Source organism: Phyllobates terribilis, unplaced genomic scaffold (assembly GCF_046119375.1).
Source record: "Phyllobates terribilis strain yellow unplaced genomic scaffold, ASM4611937v1 Scaffold_17__1_contigs__length_24005725, whole genome shotgun sequence".
Taxonomy (NCBI): domain Eukaryota; kingdom Metazoa; phylum Chordata; class Amphibia; order Anura; family Dendrobatidae; genus Phyllobates; species Phyllobates terribilis.
The window spans coordinates 5,317,327-5,328,841 of record NW_027362777.1 but is presented as its reverse complement, the minus strand read 5'-3'; positions in this window follow the sequence as shown (position 1 = coordinate 5,328,841).

Here is an 11,515-nt window from a genome sequence, read left to right as displayed (position 1 = left end):
TTGGAGTGGCTCATTCTCCTCGGCTCCTCAGCGTCAGCGGTCAGACGATTACAGCGGGGGACATCTCTGGACAGGTGACTATATGAATTTTATTATTTTAATTTTATTTTTACACTGGTGGACACTGGGGGAGCAGACCCTACTACCCTCATCATTGTCCCTGCTGGTGCTGATCCCAGTGTCGGCAGGAACTATGATGAGGGCAGTGTTCAGCACCCGGCGCTTGGGAACAGCACAAACTGTAGCGTTGATTCCCAGGCGCCGATACGTGTTACACTGATAACACACAGATGTCATCCATGTGGGACGTTTTGCGGACCGTGCATGTGCAAAAAATGGACATGTCAGCTTGTGGAGCACACATCCCATGAAAACACACTGACATGTGCGCAGACCCATAGATTTGAATGGGTCTACGTGTGGAAACTGTCACCACACGTACTAGAAACACGGAAGTGTGAAAGAGGCCTTAGATAGCAAAAAATCCCAAACCAGAAAGAGTACAAATATCAAATGCAAATGCATACAGTATAGACCTGACAGGGATAATGCTAAGTGATTAGGATCAGTGTCCGTGTAGTGAACAAGTGAGGCATAGATGCAACATTGGTATGGGAGCCTAGGGATATGAATGGCAAATGCCTATAGGTATAATCAGAGGGTAATCTAGAGGTGACACTTGTATGTAAGGCTGAGCGTAGTAATCCTGGATGGTGGAAGTAGTCACCAGCTGCATCCCCTCACCCCGACGCGCGTTTTACCGCCAGCTTCTTCCGGGGGCGTGTCAGAGTGAGGGATGACTCAAATATTTAAATTCAAAGGTGGCCAATGGGAGTCCCAGAGTGCCCGACTCATGTGAGACTTAATGGATGCATGACGCTGTTGTGCCAGCTTCTCCGAATGGGAATCTTCCTTCCGGCGCCCAATGACCGCAAGCGTGGAACACAAGCGGGTCATGTGATGAGCATCATCAGAAGTCCTGGAGGCATCGAAAGCGGCCCATGCACACTGTCTCTGTGATGCAGATTGATGCGGATTGAAATCAATGGATTACTAAGGGTCGTGTAGATGAAATGATGCAATAATACAAAAAGGAGAACTCAATAGGAAACGATGTAGGTGTATGATGAATTATAGATTATGAAATGATGAGTTATGAATATATTAGAATAATTTAAGGGGGGCCATGTTGCAGGGAAAATGATGCACAATGATACACTGAGGGGATTATATCTAATGAGAAACGTGATGATGTGTAATAAATCACTGTGTAAATATGAAAAATAAAGAATAAATAAAGCTGCCTAGCCTCTCACTGGTGGAAAGTGAATACACTGATGAGTGTGGTGAAAGTGAAGATGCTAATTAACCCCTTAAGCCCCGGAGCATTTTTCGTTTTTGCATTTTCGTTTTTGCTCCCCTTGTTCCCAGAGCCATAGCGTTTTTATTTTTTGGTCAATATGGCCATGTGAGGGCTTATTTTTTGCGGGACGAGTTGTACTTTTCAACGCCATTACTAGTTTTATCATATCCTGTACGGGAAAACAGGAAAAAAATTCCAAGTGCGGTAAAATTGCAAAAAAAGTGCAATACCCCAGTTGTTTTTTATTTATTTTTTTTACCATGTTCACTGAATGCTAAAACTGACCTGCCCTTCTTATTCTACAGGTCATTACGAGTTCATAGACACCAAACATGTATAGGTTCTTTTATATTTAAGTGGTGAAAAAAAATTCCAAAATTTGGTAAAAAAAAAAATAAAAAAATAGCGCCATTTTCTAAGACCCGTAGCGTCTCCATTTTTCGTGATCTGGGGCTGGTTGATGGCTTATTTTTTGCGTGCCAGGCTGACGTTTTTATTGATAACATTTGGGGTAGATCCGATGTTTTGATCGCCCGTTATTGCATTTTATTGCAATTTTGCGGCGACCAAAAAACGTAATTCTGGCGTTTAGAATTTTTTTCTCGCTACGCCGTTTACCGATCGGAATAATTCTTTTTTTATTTTGATAGATCGGGCGATTCTGAACGCGGCGATACCAAATATGTGTATGTGGGTTTTTTTTTTATATATTTTATTTTGAATGGGGCGAAAGGGGGGTGATTTAAACTTTTATATTTTTTTATTTTTTTTTATATTTTTAAAAACTTTTTTTTTTTACTTTTTGCATGCTTCTATAGTCTCCATAGGAAACTAGAAGCAGCAACTGTCCGATCGCCTCTGCTACATACAGGGGACCAGCAGATCCCCTGCATGCAGCAGAAATGGTCCTGTGCTATGAGCGCCGACCACTAGGTGGCGCTCATAGCGACAAGATCATGACAACCACAGGCGTCTGCTGCAGACCCTGGGTTGTCATGCACGCCCATCGGCGACCCGCGATCACGTGACGGGGTCGCCGGTGGGCGGGGCTTATGACGCGCTACCCGGAAGCGCGCGTTAAATGCTGCTGTCGGAGATTGACAGCAGCATTTAACTGGTTAACAGCCGCGGGTGGATCGCGATTCCACCCGCGGCTGTTGCGGGCACATGTCAGCTGTAAGAATCAGCTGACATGTGCTCGGTTCAGTGAGGGCTCAGCGCCGGAGCCCTCACTGAACCGGCGGTACGCAGATATGCGTACTAAAACGTCCCCGGTAAGTAAGGGGTTAAAGTTATATGAATGGGCAGGCACCAGTGCCGGTGGCAGGAAAGAGTAGGAAAGGATAAGAATGAAATTATGAAAATGCCCTTTAAAGTTACAGTTATATGAAAAAGTTTGGGCACCCCTATTAATCTTAAGCTTAATGTTTTATAAAAATTGGTGTTTTTGCAACAGCTATTTCAGTTTGATATATGTAATAACTGTTGGACACAGTAATGTTTCTGCCTTGAAATGAGGTTTATTGTACTAACATTCAAACAAAATTTACAAGATAAAGTGACATGTGCTGGGGAACAGCGTATCAATATAAAATAATCAATATAGGGCAAGTGAGCACATAATTGCGGGTATATATGTATCTAATGGACATCATGATTAAAAATATATAAAAAATCATAGTAAGAGATCTAAGATAAACTAATGTTTACATGTCTAAGTCAGTAATATGTAAAAATTAATCATGCCCCAAAAGGGGCAAGAAGGCCTGATATATTAGGCCTAAGATGTTAACAAGACATAATAAAATCATGATGATTGTAGGACAGAAGGTAGCTACCCGCCTAAAAGCTACCTATAAAATGCCCGTCTAGGTGAATTAATTAAGACAATAAGGAAACAATGAGATCAAATGATATACATAAAGTGGGGCCCAACTTCTGGTTTCAACTGTATCTGTGTGAATAAAGTTCTATGTACAGTTGAAACCAGAAGTTTCCATACACTATATAAAAAGACACATATGATGTTTTTCTCAATATCTGACACGAAATCAGAATAAACCTTTCCCGTTTTAAGTCAATTAGGATTGCCATAATTTTTAATATTTGTCAAATGGCAGAAAAATTAGGAAGCGAGAATGTTTTATCGCATTTTTATTACTGCAAAGTTAATTAGAGACACACTTGTGGATGTATTTTAATGCCCACCTGAAACACACTGCTTCTTTGTGTAGCATCATGGGAAAGTCTAAAGAAATAAGCAAAGATATCAGGAAGGGAATTGTGGACTTGCACAAGTCTGGCTCATCCATGGGTACAATTTCAAGATACCTGAAGGTGCTTCGTTCATCTGTACAAACAATTATACACAAGTACAAACAAGATGGGAATGTCCAGCCATCATACCGCTCAGAAAGGAGATGGGTTCTGTGTCCCAGAGATGAACATGCTTTGGTCCGACATGTACATATCAACCCAAGGACCAAAGCAAAAGACCTTGTGAAGATGATGGCGGAAGCTGGTAAGATTGTGTCAATATCCAGAGTGAAATGAGTACTGTATCAACATAGGCTGAAAAGCCACTCTGCCACTCTGCCATGTATCAACATGGCCAGGAAGAAGCCATTACTGCAAAAGAAACATAAAAAAGCCAGATTAATGTTTGCAAATCTGCACAGTAACAAAGACCTTAAAGAAGATGTCCAGTACTTTTTACTATGGCCCAAATGTCCCCCAATGTATTTACCCTGTTCAGATAAAAGTTTTTGTAAATACCTTTCTTTGTCCTTCTGGCCGCTCACGTGACGCCCGGCTGCAGCCAGCTCTGACATCCACTGATGTCACGTCAAATTCTGGCTGCAGCCGGGCGTGACTCAGTGCTGCGTTCCACAGTGAGTGATGGGCTGTGGGCGGGGTTACCCCGCGCGTCACACCCAGCATCCACCGCTCTCTTTCCCTCTCCTCATTGGGAAAGCACGCAGTGGATGCTGGGTGTGACCCGCGGGGTAACCCTGCCCATAGGCCCGGCATCCAAAGCGGGGACCGTGTCACTGATGTCTCGCCTCACTTGACGTGACATCAGTAGAAGGAAGAGCTGGCTGAAGTTGGGGGTCACGCGATGCTTGTGAGCGGCCAGCGATAGCGCCGCTCACAGGCCAGAAGGACAACGAAAGGTATTTACAAAAACCCTTATCTTAACAGGGTAAATACATTTGTGCCATAGTAAAAAGTACTGGACAACTCCTTTAATTTTTGGAAACATGTCCTGTGGTCTGAAGAAACTAAAATAGAACTTTTTGGGCTTAATGACCATCGTTACGTTTGGAGGAAAAAGAGAGAAGCTTGGAAGCATAAGAACACCATCCCAACTGTAAAACGGGGGTGGCAGCATCATGTTGTAGATTTTTTTTGCTGCAGGAGGGACTGGTGAACTTCACAAAATAGATGATATCATGAGAAAAGAAGATTATGTGGCAATACTTGTTACGGATCCGGGTGGTGGAACCTCTGTGCCGCGGTGCAAGGAGGGGCGTAACTAAGTATCAACTCAGACCGACCCTGGTCATACGGCGGCTAACGACTCCGTGACCAGGGAGGGACCGAGCAGAGGGACCAGGTACTACTCTGGGGATGACCTTGTAAGAGAGCAGGTGGCTCCCACGGGTCAGAAGACTGGGGCTGACCGGTATAGCGGATGGACACAACAAGCAGGCAGAAGTCTCTGGATAGTTGACAGGTGGTCACGGCACGTGACGGCAGAGCAGGTTAAAGTCTCTAGGTTAACAGACAGGTAGTCACGGCAAGTGACAGCAGGAGCCTCCAGGTAGGCTACGGCAAGTGACGGCCAAGCAGTCTGAAGTCTCTAGGTTAGCAGGCGGGTGGTCACGGCAAGTGATGGCAGAGCCTCCAGGTAGGCTAGCAGGTAACAGGCCGGTAACAGGCGAGTGCTCCCAGGTAAGCGGGCTAGAAGGCACGGCAGGCAGGTAACTGGCAGGTGCTTCCTGGTAAGCAGGCGGACTTGCCCATAGACAGACTGGCGGGTAGAACGGAAGGCAGTGTAAGGATCTGAGTCATGTGTCTGTTCTGTCCGGTTTCTGCCCTTGTCCAAGATGGAGCTGTATGTACCTGTTCTATTTGGTTCTGCCCTTGTCCAAAATGGAATTGACAGCCTCGGGGTCCATCTTGTTTCCTGTCTGATATCTCCTGCTTCCTGTGTGCTATATATATATAAAGAGACTCCGGTCAACTATACTTTGCTTGTGTATCTTGTATCTTACCTGCTGCCAAGCTTGAAGGACTTGCATCTTGCCTGTTGCTTCTCTACACTGGGATTCCCCACCTGTTACCTGCCTGCCGTTTATCTGGACTTTCATCTGTGTGCAAAGACCCGCTCTGCATCCACCTGCAGTTCAGCCTGCTCCCTGCAAGGAGCCTTATCCGGGCTCAGGATCCTGTGGACTGTGCACCTGGGACATCTAACGGTTTGTACTGACATCACAACCGTTTTCCATAGACTGTTTAACTGATCTCCCACCTGTTACCTGCCTGCCGTTTATCTGGACTTTCATCTGTGTGCAAAGACCCACTCTGCATCCACCTGCAGTTCAGCCTGCTCCCTGCAAGGAGCCTGGTCCGGGCACTGGATCCTGTGGACTGTGCACCTGGGACATCTATCGGTTTGTACTGATATTACAACCGTTTTCCATAGACTGGTTACTGATTGCTTATTGCCTATTCCTGCCTGCTATAACATATGCTTGCCTGCTGCAATATACCCTGTTAATACAAAAATATCGTGTTTGTCTTCATTCCGACCCACGCTATCGATCTCCACAAGTATATAGTTGACAGGCAGACTGTCGGGCTGGAGAGTAGTCAGACTGGCGGACTGGAACAGTAGTCAGGCTGGCAACTGGACCTGAGGGCTGAAGCAGAAGTAAGTATGCTGTGCATCAACTTTTGCCCGGGCACCTCCATTTTGGAGGAGGAGCCTTATATATGGGAGGACCCTCGGCTATTGGCCGGGGACTCTTTAGGACGGCGCGCGTGGCCCTTTTAAGAGAGAGGGAGCGCGTGTTTGTCTTCATTCCGACCCACGCTATCGATCTCCACAAGTATTAAGTATATAGTTGACAGAATACACAAGCCTCAAAAGAATGGAGTTCGCTGGGTCAGATACTGTGGACGTGTGTCTAAAGAAAATATGCTCATATATCACAGGACTTCATGGGGACCTGCAGGCTACTAAAACAAAACTTGCAGCAATAGAGACTCAAATGACTCATAATGCTAATGTGGCCGACTCGTCCATCCACGCATTAGCAAATCGCCTGTCAACTCATGAGACTGCAGCTCCGGTTCCAGTAGCAATGCCAACTCCGGCTCCGGCTTTCCCTAAACTCCCGCCATTCAGGTTTGGTGGAGAAAAATTCCGTGGGTTTTTAAATCAGTGTCAACTGTATTTTTCTTCACAGGCAGCTCACTTCCCAACTGAACGAGCGAAAGTATTAACCATGATAATGCTGTTAACTAACAAAGCTCTTGCCTGGGCAAATCCTCTGATTGAAACTGATGATATGTGTTTAAATTCACTGGAAGACTTTATTTCTGCAATGGGTCAAATGTTTGGTGACCCCAATCGGAGTGCCACAGCAGAAGCCGCATTATTAACACTCCAACAGGGAAAGCGCTCTGTCGTAGAATATGCAATGGAGTTTCGGAGGTGGGTGCTGGACACTACGTGGTGCGATTCGGCAAGACATGCAGTGCTTAGGAGGGGTTTATCCGCTGCAATTAAGGATGAGCTGGCATGGGGGGAGTCACCTGTTGCCCTGGGAGACTTTATCAATCATTGTATTCGGATAGATGTTCGTCTCACAGAACGTCGGCAAGAGAGATGGGCGGATGCTAATCGGAAGAACTTACTATCTTTTTCTCCTCCCTCCAGAGAAACTCAGAATAAGTCCTCTCTTCAGGTGGAGTCGGAACCTATGCAGGTGGATGCAATTCAAAGAACTCGTCCTGACGCACGCAAGGAACATCGTTTCAGAGAAAATTTATGCTTCTATTGCGGAAAATCTGGTCACTTTATTTCAAATTGTCCCAGTAAAATTCGCAGGACTACAGCTGCAGTGATCAAATACGATGTCTCAGACGATGCCTCAGTAATTTCTCATCAAAGTCCTCCTCGGGATAAAGAAACCGACCAGGATTACGATTTCTCCGACTGTGCTTCTGAAACCTCTTCACCCGTGAATGCAGCCGTTCTTTCAGTAGGCTCCACTACTTCGGCCTCGGAGAGCTCTAAGAAAAATTCACTGTTACATTCCTCTCAAGATAAAGATTCAGTCCGGCTGGGTTACTAGTTCTGCTATGGTTGACTCTGGAGCCAGTGGTAATTTCATGGACATCGCATTCGCTAAAAAACACGGTATACGTTCACAGAGGAGAATCGGACCGGTATTAATGGAGACCGTGGATGGGTCCCCGTTAGCATCTGGGCCTGTTGACCATGAAACAGCAGCATTGAAGGTTCGTATGGGGGCGGACCATGCAGAAAGACTGTCGTTTTTGCTGATCTCTTCTCCCCACTTTCCTGTAATCTTAGGCTTACCGTGGCTACAATTACAAAACCCTACTATCAACTGGGCAACAAAGGAATTGCAGTTTCCAGAACGGCAGATGTCTTCCAGGAAATCAGCTTTAATTGGGTCAGCATGTGTAAGTGATCTAAAACTACCTATGGAATATCAAGATTTTACAGATGTATGTGATAAAAAAAAAACGCGGACAAGCTGCCACCACACCGGCAGTATGATTGCCCCATAGAACTCTTACCTGGCGCCGCGATTCCGTTCGGTAGCATTTATCCTCTGGCCGGACCTGAACTAAAAGCTCTCAAAGAGTATATCGATGAGAATTTAACTAAGGGGTTTATACGACCATCTTCCTCTCCAGCTGGTGCCCCAATCTTCTTCGTGAAATAGAAGGATGGCTCACTTCGACCATGTATCGATTATCGTGAGCTCAACAAAATTACGGTCAGAAATTCTTAACCACTTCCACTAATTCCTGAATTACTTGAGAGGATACGACATGCCAAAATCTTCACAAAATTAGACCTTCGTGGAGCATACAATATAGTACGGATTCGCCCTGGTGACGAATGGAAAACAGCTTTCCAGTCACGTTACGGACATTTTGAGTACCTTGTTATGCCTTTCGGACTTCGTAATGCACCGGCTACCTTTCAACACTTGGCAAATGATATATTTAGAGACATACTCGATATTTTTGTTGTGGTTTATTTGGATGACATTTTAATTTTTTCCAGCAACTTTGAGGATCATCAGCGGCATGTGAGAATGGTGTTGGATCGTCTACGGCAAAATCAGTTGTGCATCAAGTTGGAGAAATGTGAGTTTCACAAGTCGGAAATTCAATTTTTGGGGTATGTTATTTCTCCTCAGGGTCTCAGCATGGATTCAAGCAAGACTCAAGCCATTCAGGAGTGGCCAATTCCCAATACACTAAAGGAGGTGCAACGATTTATTGGATTCGCCAATTTCTACAGACGGTTCATTAAAATTTTTTCGGAGATTGTCTCACCCATTACCCAACTGACAAGGAAAAAGACGCTGTTGGTCTGGTCGCCACAAGCGCAGACAGCATTTGACAGGTTGAAGTCTAAATTCACATCAGCTCCCATTCTCATACATCCGGATCGAGCCTTCATAGTGGAAGTAGATGCCTCGGACTGTGCTATAGGGGCTGTACTTTCACAGAGAACAGGTGAGAAAGATCTTTTGCATCCATGTGCTTTTCTTTCACAGAAGTTATCACCTGCAGAGAGAAACTACGACGTTGGAAACAAAGAATTGTTGGCCATTATAACGGCATTTAAAGAATGGAGACATTTGCTACAAGGGGCATCCCAACAAATTGTCGTACTTACGGACCATCGTAACCTTGAATTCATGAGGTCGGCAAGGTGTCTAAAACCCAGACAGGCTCGGTGGAATCTTTTTCTTAATCAGTTTGATTTTATTATTTCCTATAGGCCGGGTTCTCGTAATGGGAAAGCAGATGTATTATCCAGAATTCATTCAGTTGATATAAACCCGGCTGCACCTCCAAGAACCATACTCTCGAAAGACAACTTTATAGGTCTGTTACACAATCAAGATCTATTAACAGCTATCAGGGAGGCGTACGCTGCAGACCCGTTCCTGATTCAACCGTCCAGCCAGGTAAATCTAACCTTGAAAAATAGACTTTGGTTCCAGGGACAACGCCTGTATATTCCGGAAACGGTTACATTAAGGGTGCTAAAATTAATGCATGACTCTAAGATTGCTGGTCATAGAGGAGTTCAGAAGACTCAAGAATTCTTATCTCGCTTCTTCTGGTGGCCAACTTATCGGAAAGACGTTCAGCATTACGTCTCATCTTGCGAGGTATGTGCAAGATCAAAGGTTCCTCGCTCCTCACCTACCGGACTGTTGCAACCCCTTTCTATTCCATCCCGTCCCTGGGGGTCTATTTCAATGGATTTTATTGTTGAGTTGCCTATGTCAAAAGGAAAGAACACTATCCTAGTAGTAGTTGACCGCTTAACCAAGGCTGCTCATTTCATTCCCTGTACCGGCTTACCAACAGCGAAACAGACAGCGGATCTTATTTTGCAAGAGGTTTTTCGCCTACATGGAGTTCCTGATGAAGTGATATCAGATCGAGGAGTCCAATTTACTTCAAGATTTTGGCGAAGCTTTTGTGCAGCTCTGGACATTAAGGTAAATCTGTCATCTGCTTTTCATCCGCAGTCTAACGGTCAAACGGAACGGACAAACCAGACATTGGAGCAGTATCTGCGTTGTTACGTGTGTCATCTGCAGGATGATTGGGTAAACTTACTTCCGATGGCCGAATTCACGTATAATAATTCACAGAGTGCGTCCACCAAACAGTCTCTGTTTTTTGCTAACAAGGGGTATCATCCCAGCATTCTTCCACGGTTTCCAACAGATACAGCCGTACCCGCAGTAGCCGATCGGATTACTCTTCTTCGGCAAAATCTAGAGGTCTTAAAAGAAACGCTGGCTACAGCTCAAGAAAGATATAAGAAGGCAGCAGATAAGTTCCGCAAGTCAGCACCAACATACAAGGTAGGAGACATGGTTTGGCTTTCAACAAAGAACTTAAAACTAAGAACTCCAACGTCTAAATTGGGGCAGAAGTATGTTGGGCCATACAAAATCGGTAAATTGGTAAGCCCTGTAGCCTGTCTACTCAAGTTGCCAAAATCTTTGAAAGTACACCCTGTTTTTCATGTCTCTCTGCTCAAACCGGTAGTACCAAATCCTTTTTCCGGACGCATACCTGTTCCACCCGATCCAGTTGTTATTGACGGACAAGAGGAATTCATCGTGGAGGGGATCATCGATTCTCGCATTTATAGAGGACGGCTCCAGTACCTAGTGAAATGGCAAGGCTATCCATCGGAGGAGAATTCTTGGGAACCTCGGGAGAACATCCACGCTACTCGTTTGATTAAACTGTTCCACAGCAGATATCCCAACAAACCGGCTCCAAGGTTGTCCGGAGGACACCCTTTAAGGGGGGTGTAATGTAAGGATCTGAGTCATGTGTCTGTTCTGTCCGGTTTCTGCCCTTGTCCAAGATGGAGCTGTATGTACATGTTCTGTTTGGTTCTGCCCTTGTCCAAAATGGAATTGACAGCCTCGGGGGCCATCTTGTTTCCTGTCTGATATCTCCTGCTTCCTGTGTGCTATATATATAAAGAGACTCCGGCCAATTATACTTTGCTTGTGTATCTTGTATCTTACCTGCTGCCAAGCTTGAAGGACTTGCATCTTGCCTGTTGCTTCTCTACACTGGGATTCCCCACCTGTTACCTGCCTGCCGTTTATCTGGACTTTCATCTGTGTGCAAAGACCCGCTCTGCATCCACCTGCAGTTCAGCCTGCTCCCTGCAAGGAGCCTGGTCCGGGCTCAGGATCCTGTGGACTGTGCACCTGGGACATCTAACGATTTGTACTGACATCACAACCGTTTTCCATAGACTGTTTAACTGATCTCCCACCTGTTACCTGCCTGCCGTTTATCTGGACTTTCATCTGTGTGCAAAGACCC